We start from the raw sequence: 6793 nt of genomic DNA on the forward strand, positions 1-6793 counted from the left end.
TATCATATATTTATATTATGATTCATACCAGGAGAAAAATTACAGTTATGAAATAGCAATGAAATCTTTTATAGTTTGGGGTCTCCACAATATAAAGAATTTCATTAAAGGGCCTCAGTATTAGGAAGGCTGAGAACCACTGGTCTAGCTACTCATGGTCAGTATTTGCTCTCTGAAGATCTGTATTAGATCTAGACACAAATCAAAAGAGTGGTTTTTGGTGAGCCATACAAAGATGAAAATCTGGGTTTGAATCCCCAGCAGTCATATGAAAGTCAGGCCAGCCCTCTTGTGTGCTCCTATAACCCCACTGGTGGGGAAGAAGAAACAAGGGAGTCCCTAGGTCTTTTTTTGTTTTGCCAAGCTGTGACTGTTTATTAACTGACCAGATTATAAAAATACCATGGGAAACACCTTAGTTCATCTGTCTAATAAGCCTGTTTATCTGGTCTTCCCTGTTACCAACATCTCCATCTTCTACAAAGTGAGTTGTCTTTTTCTTCATTCCACCTCATGAGGAAGATAGTTTGAAGGGCCACAGGAAGTTATTGGCTTCCTTGAAGCATTTCCCAACTGTATAGCTCTCATGAATTAGAACCTCCATGCAGATGATGCCAAATTTACCAAGAGATCGAGCAATCAAGGATTATCTGTCAAGGCAATCTGCTTTTTATTAATTTCGCTTGTAGATGCGCTCATCTACTGACTTCAGGTTGGGGTACCCCCATTCACTGTACGGTTCCACAGTCCTCAGCATGCTAATTGAAGCCTTGCCGAGCTTAACAAAGGTGCCATTGAGGATCTGCTGAAGATGAAGCAGCTGCACCACCTTGCGCATCTTTGGGCTTGCTCCATTGATTCTGATGACAAAGGCCAATTTTGGTTCTGTGGGCACATAGACGTTCCCAGCTCTCCTTGCCGTCCTAGCCATGCGAATCTCAGTCCAGTACATCTGTCTGTACTCCTTGCGATAGTGCTTTGCCTTCTCATAGATGAGCTTCCACCTTGGTTTTGCAGTGTCTTCAGGGCAAGCTTCTTCCTCAGGCGTCTCACCTTCAACTCTGCGAAATTCCTCCGCTTTTTTTAAGGGTTTCTGGCACAAGGGTAACCTTATTTTTCTTTTCTGGTACACCTCCATGGTTCCAGCCAGAAAAGGAGAGCAAATCCCTGGGTTTTACTGGGCAGCTAATCTCTAATTTTGCCTAATCAGTGAGTTCCAGGTCCAGTGAGAGACTGTCTCAAAAGCTGAGGTGGAAACTGAAACTCCCAAAACAACTGAAGTTATTGTCAAGCCTGTTGGTTGCTTTCCCCACAAACTCTTAATAAGTCCCTATTGCCGAAGGCAACACTTATATATCTAATCAAGCATGGAGAGGTAGAGCTGGTGTCTAACTAGAGCCTCCAGTCCTAGTGATTAGTGTTCAGGACACTAGGACATACTGTATATGGTACCAGAGGAGAAAGGTAACTACCAACTTAGCTACCAACCCTGTAATCTACAATTGTGACTCGCTTGCAAGATACACTGGTGGAATAGTGGCAAAAGCATTGTGAGAGCAACCAGTCACTATCTGATTTCATTTAAGATTCATTCCATGAGATGGTGCTCATGCTTAACAGTGATTGGATAGTCAAGAACCTGAGACTTTATAGGTCATAGATTAGGGGAAACCCAATTGTTCTGCTAAAGGAAAACACCAATAAAACTTCCAAAGAAGTTTTCCTATACCCATAGGTCTGTGTCTTGCTCAGCTATCATCGGAGAAGTTTCTTCTTACAGTAGATAGAAAATAACAGAAAGACCTGTGCAAAGAGTGAGAGACCTTGGAACACTGGATCCTAAACAGAATTTCTCCATCGTACCTACTCCCAGAGCTCATGGAACCCTTGGAAAAGAAAGCAGAAGGACTGGAAGATTCAACGGGGAAGACCCTGAGGAAAACAAGGCCTTCTCTACACAACAGGACTGATGCATATATAAGCTTACATAGACTTGGGGAGCAAACACAGACTCTGTGCAGGTTCAAGGCAGAAATGGTTCTAGCACTAAGACAGAGTTAGAAAGTAGACATAGGCTCCTACCCTAACCAACGTCTGTCTCCAATTGTCATCTGCGTGCAAAGGAAAACTTAGTTTTTCTCCAATCAAGTCTTACTGTGTATCTAATCCATACTTAAGGGCAGGATGCCCAGCAGTTGATACCTAGCACAAATTGAACATAATGATATTTCGGTACATTCTTTTGGTCTCACATTGCTTTGTTCGGGCTTTTTATCTTACTAGTTCTTTGCCTATATATTATAGTTTTCAATTTAGTGTTTTTATCAGTTTTAGTTTTGTATGTGTGCATTTCTGTATGTATGTATTTCTCATGATTTTTCTTTTTTTCCTTTTAAAAAATTCTGGAGGTTTTATTTGTTTGCTTGTTTCTTATATGTTTTCCAAAGTGAGAGAAAAAGAAAGAAAGCATGGAGATATGGAGCTCGGTGGGTTAGGGACCTGGGGGCAGATTGGGGAAGGAAAACAATGATTATAATACATTGCATGAAAATTATTTTTAGTCCAAGAAAAAATAGGGTGGAGAGCAATAGAAGAGGGCTCTCACTATCAACCTTCAGTCTCTACATGCATGTACTGTATATGTATACACACATGTCAACACATACACTTTCATTCAACATGCACATACATGCACATGTTCTTGAAACTATTTTTGAAAGAGGGTCAAAAGAACTTGAAAGTTAGGAGGAAGACCAAGCAATGGAGATTTTGTGCTGTGTATAAAATCAAGATAGTGAAAACTACCGAGGGATGACTGCACACACAGAAATATTAGAACTAAGCAAGGAGTTTTTGTGATTCTGGGTAATCTGAGATTGAGGAAATGAACAATCCCATCACACTAGCTGAGAAGAACAAGGTAAAAGTGAGGCTGTAATAGAGGGGAGACTTATTGGGAAGGGCATGGGAGATTCAGGGATCCAGGCAGCAGAAGACAAGAGCATCACTCCTCTGACTCTCTGCCTGTCTGAGCTTGCCTTCATTTTCCATTATCTTCCTCCATGATGCTGAAGAAATGATCCTCAGCCATGTGCTTACAATACCCAGGATTCTTTATATGTAAAGGAAAGATTAGTTGATTTCCTATTTTTGTCATCTCTGGATTGGTTCACTATAGGGTATGCTATGCAGAAGTCCAAGCTTGGTTAATTGTGTGGGCACAGAGCAGGACAGTTGATTGGCAACCCCACCAGAATCCCTAGAGGTCAGAAAAGCATCACACAAGTAAAACTATGCTGTGAGCAGATCACAGGCTTGGGAAGTGTGACAGTAGACACGATGGCCATTAGCAGGTGCCACCTTTGTTCTTCTTCCCAGTCAGTCACCTTACAATTAAGGTCAATGATCTACTTTCGTGGCAGGTTTATTTTTGCCTTAGGGCTAAAGAAAGCCACTAATAGGCTCTCTGACAAGAGCAGAGAGTGAAGAATTGTAGAGGCAAATCCAGGAAGTCACTGTGTTCACTTCCCTAAAGCATTGCAAATTCGGAGAGTGACATTTCTAAGACTGCTGAGGTGGTTGGGTAGGGTTGGATGTAGAATCTGTAAGAATCCCACAGAAAGAAGTGATAGGAAAGACCTGTCACCAAGAAAGACCGTAAGTCAGGGACCTATGAGTAGCTTGCTAGCCAACTGTTCCTGGTGGCAGGTCTGACCATATCTCCCTCAACACCTCTCTTCAACTGAGACTGGCTAAGACTCTGCATAGCTTATCTTCCAAGGTAGGGAATCAGTTCGAATCAAACTGGGTAGTGCCAGGAGGCAGGCTGAATCCCAACAGGTACCTGGGGCCTTAGAGGAAAGTCTCAGTTTAGAGAATTCTTGCCTTCTGAAACTCATCGTGCTGGGGACCCTGGAACCAGGGAGGAACACATCCACTTTTGTTGGATCGTATTTTCAACAGCTCAAGAGTCCTCTGGGGCTGCACCACCACATTAAAGACCCACAGGGAAAGCCAGAAACAGGACAGTTACAGTCACTTCTAGGAAGAAGGAAGGGTCATTTATTTGTTGACTGTACTTGAGACCTTCCCCTACCCCAGAGCCTTTCAGAAGCAAGAGGCTGTTTTCTTCCTGCTTTGTCATTAAGTTCTCTGCTTAAGGTCACCTGAGCAGGTGCTGGGATCTTCATCTATCAAGGGTTGGATTAAAACTGTTGAGCTGGCTTTCCAGGCCTCACAGAACTGCCCCCTGCCCATGCTGGGTTCAGAAGGTTAACCCAGCCACTTAAGTAGAGCCAGCTATTTAAAACTCCCGTGACTGCCGCAGGCATGCTGCCTACTCTTCAGTTTCCTCTTGGAAGCCGTGGACTTCTAGAATCCAACTTTTCTACCTCTGACCCACATTGTTTCCCTGTCAACCACATTTCTTTTGTCCTTAATTAACCCGGAGGTAATAGTGCTAAGTACACAGATCAGAAAGCTGTTGTTTTTACATTTTACTTTTTTGCCCCTTCTAGGAAAGGTTGGAGCAGCCAAGAATATATAGGTCATGTTTCCAATTATAAAACAGTGATGCTATTTTTCCTCCTTTGCTAATAAAAATAGAAACAGACAAGCGAAGCTGAGCTGTCTGTAGGAGGCATGCAGCTACCAATATGGCTGCTGCCAGGTCAGTTGATCAGTACCAACTGGACGCACTCATGTGACCTAAGAGAGGATGCTAGTCAGCTGGGAAGATTTTTATGTAGCAGAGTCACTAGGTGGCACTCTCAATAAAGAAGGAATCTTTTTTTTTAAAGCCCCTTGCCAACAGACTTGAGAAAAATCAAACAATTAAGCAGTTAGGTGTTTATAAAAATCGTTGCCTTAAAATAGAGCAATTATCAGGCAAGCTGGCTGATCTTTCAGATTCCTAGTCGGTAGCTGTCTGACTGTGTTCATGGTGAGCACGGGAGTTCTAGACTGGGAGGACAGAATGTGCAAAGATTCCTAGACAACAGCTGGACCTACATCGTTAACTTGTTTCAACTTCCTATAGGTGGAGAGGAGGGGTGCAGTTGGAAAGGAAAAGATGAATGTGGTCACAGGAATCTGGGTTTTATCGGGAGAAATGAAATGTTGCTGAAATAGGACAATGGCCTGATCATCATGTTAGGGTCCTGAGGCTAGTGTTGTGGGAGAGAAGATTGGAGCTGAGCCAACACATTCAGAGTGGTGCTTGGCAGAGGGTGTAGGCAGGGACTTATATTGTATAGAATCATTGAAGGAAGAGTGACTATGGGTGTCTTTATCTCTCAAATATCCCTTTGTATTTCTTTAATCCTCTAGTTTGCATCTATGATCTGAGAACGGATTGTTGACATAGATGATACCTTCTAGTTATTTGGCCTAAGTACAATGACTTATGGACATAGAAGCCTGCTTCTGCTTGAAAGAGGGTCCAGGTTCTCAAGGCAAGCCAAGAAAAAATTCTTGTGTTTGTTTGCAAAGAACCACCTCCTTGGTGATATGCTTGGTGTGGTATATTGGTGTGGGGGTAGGGAGTATCTTAATCTCTCAATAAATCATGATGGCCTGGAGCTTTCTGCCAGTTACTATGTTCAGATGGATATACTAAGCACCCAACATCCCCAGAGCAGCTCTCTATTAATGGTCAGTGGAACTTGGTGTGTAATACTCCCTCATGACCACTCCCAGAGAGATTCACTTAAAGGTACTTGGTTTCTCACTGTTGCCCATCTATAAAGTTTAGGTACCCACAGTAGTAAGTGGATTTATGATCCTCCTTTTTTTACTTTTTACCAGTTCCTTCCTCCCTTTATTTCCCTTCCATGGCTTTCTGGGATCATCTCCCATTATGCTTGTACCTTAATCCTTTCTTAGCCTCAGAGAAACTCCAACTAAGCATTGTTTTTAATTAATCAGAATTCTGATGTCGAGAAAAAGTATTCTCAAAAGATATTTAGAACCATCCTGGCTTGTTTTGTTTTGTTTTGCTTTGTTTTCTGAGAAGCTACACCAGCACCATTGGGCAATTTGTTGGAAATGCATATCTTCAAGACAGACTCTGATACCTGACAATCCGAGACTCTGGGAAAGGGCCTGGTCATCTATGCTTTATAGTAGTCAAGGATCAACACATCTGAGAGCCTCTACTCTGGAGAATTCCGGCTGAGGAAGGTTATGCACACATTTCAAGAATCCTGTCATGTTTCTCACCATGGTGTTGTCCCCCGTGGTGGTTCTTGATACATACTAGCTTTTCAATGTTACTCTCAATGGATCTCCCATTACAAGTCTCCATACAGATTAGGTTAAACCCATAGGGAACCACTAAACTTGAAGAGAAAACTCTCTTAGCAACTGTTTATTCTCAAAAATCCTTCCAGAATTCACTCCCTTGAGCTATCTACACAGCAGCTGGTGACAGCCACTGTAGTAAGAGCATGTGGCAGCAAGACTCACATTTATACATATTGTCTGTGTCACCTCTGTAAGACCTTGTTAGGAGAAGCTAAATGGAGGTGATAGGCTGGCATCACGGAGAAGGATTCCTAGCTTCTCAGGTGCATACTAATAGCTTGCCTCGATTCTTTCAGCTAAGTATATGCACCACAGGCTTATGAAAGGCAACTTTGAGCACCACCAGGCCTTGAAAACAATCACTCCCCATCTTTGCAAATGTAGTGCCAACATTTATCCATTGTGATATTGTTACAGTCAAGCTCAAAGCTCTTGGTTTTATCTCTTTCATAGTTTTCTTTGTAGCCTTTACTTTGCCTCTACAGTTTGA

General features: G+C 42.5%; 1 pseudogene; it reads right to left on the bottom strand.

Annotated features, from left to right (window-relative positions):
- Positions 1 to 415: 415 nt before the first annotated feature.
- On the bottom strand, positions 416 to 3899 carry Rpl7-ps20 (ribosomal protein L7, pseudogene 20; annotated as a pseudogene).
- Between the last annotated feature and the right edge of the window lie 2894 nt (positions 3900 to 6793).

The sequence above is a fragment of the Rattus norvegicus genome, chromosome 1 (assembly GCF_021556685.1).
Source record: "Rattus norvegicus strain SHRSP/BbbUtx chromosome 1, alternate assembly SHRSP_T2T, whole genome shotgun sequence".
Classification (NCBI taxonomy): domain Eukaryota; kingdom Metazoa; phylum Chordata; class Mammalia; order Rodentia; family Muridae; genus Rattus; species Rattus norvegicus.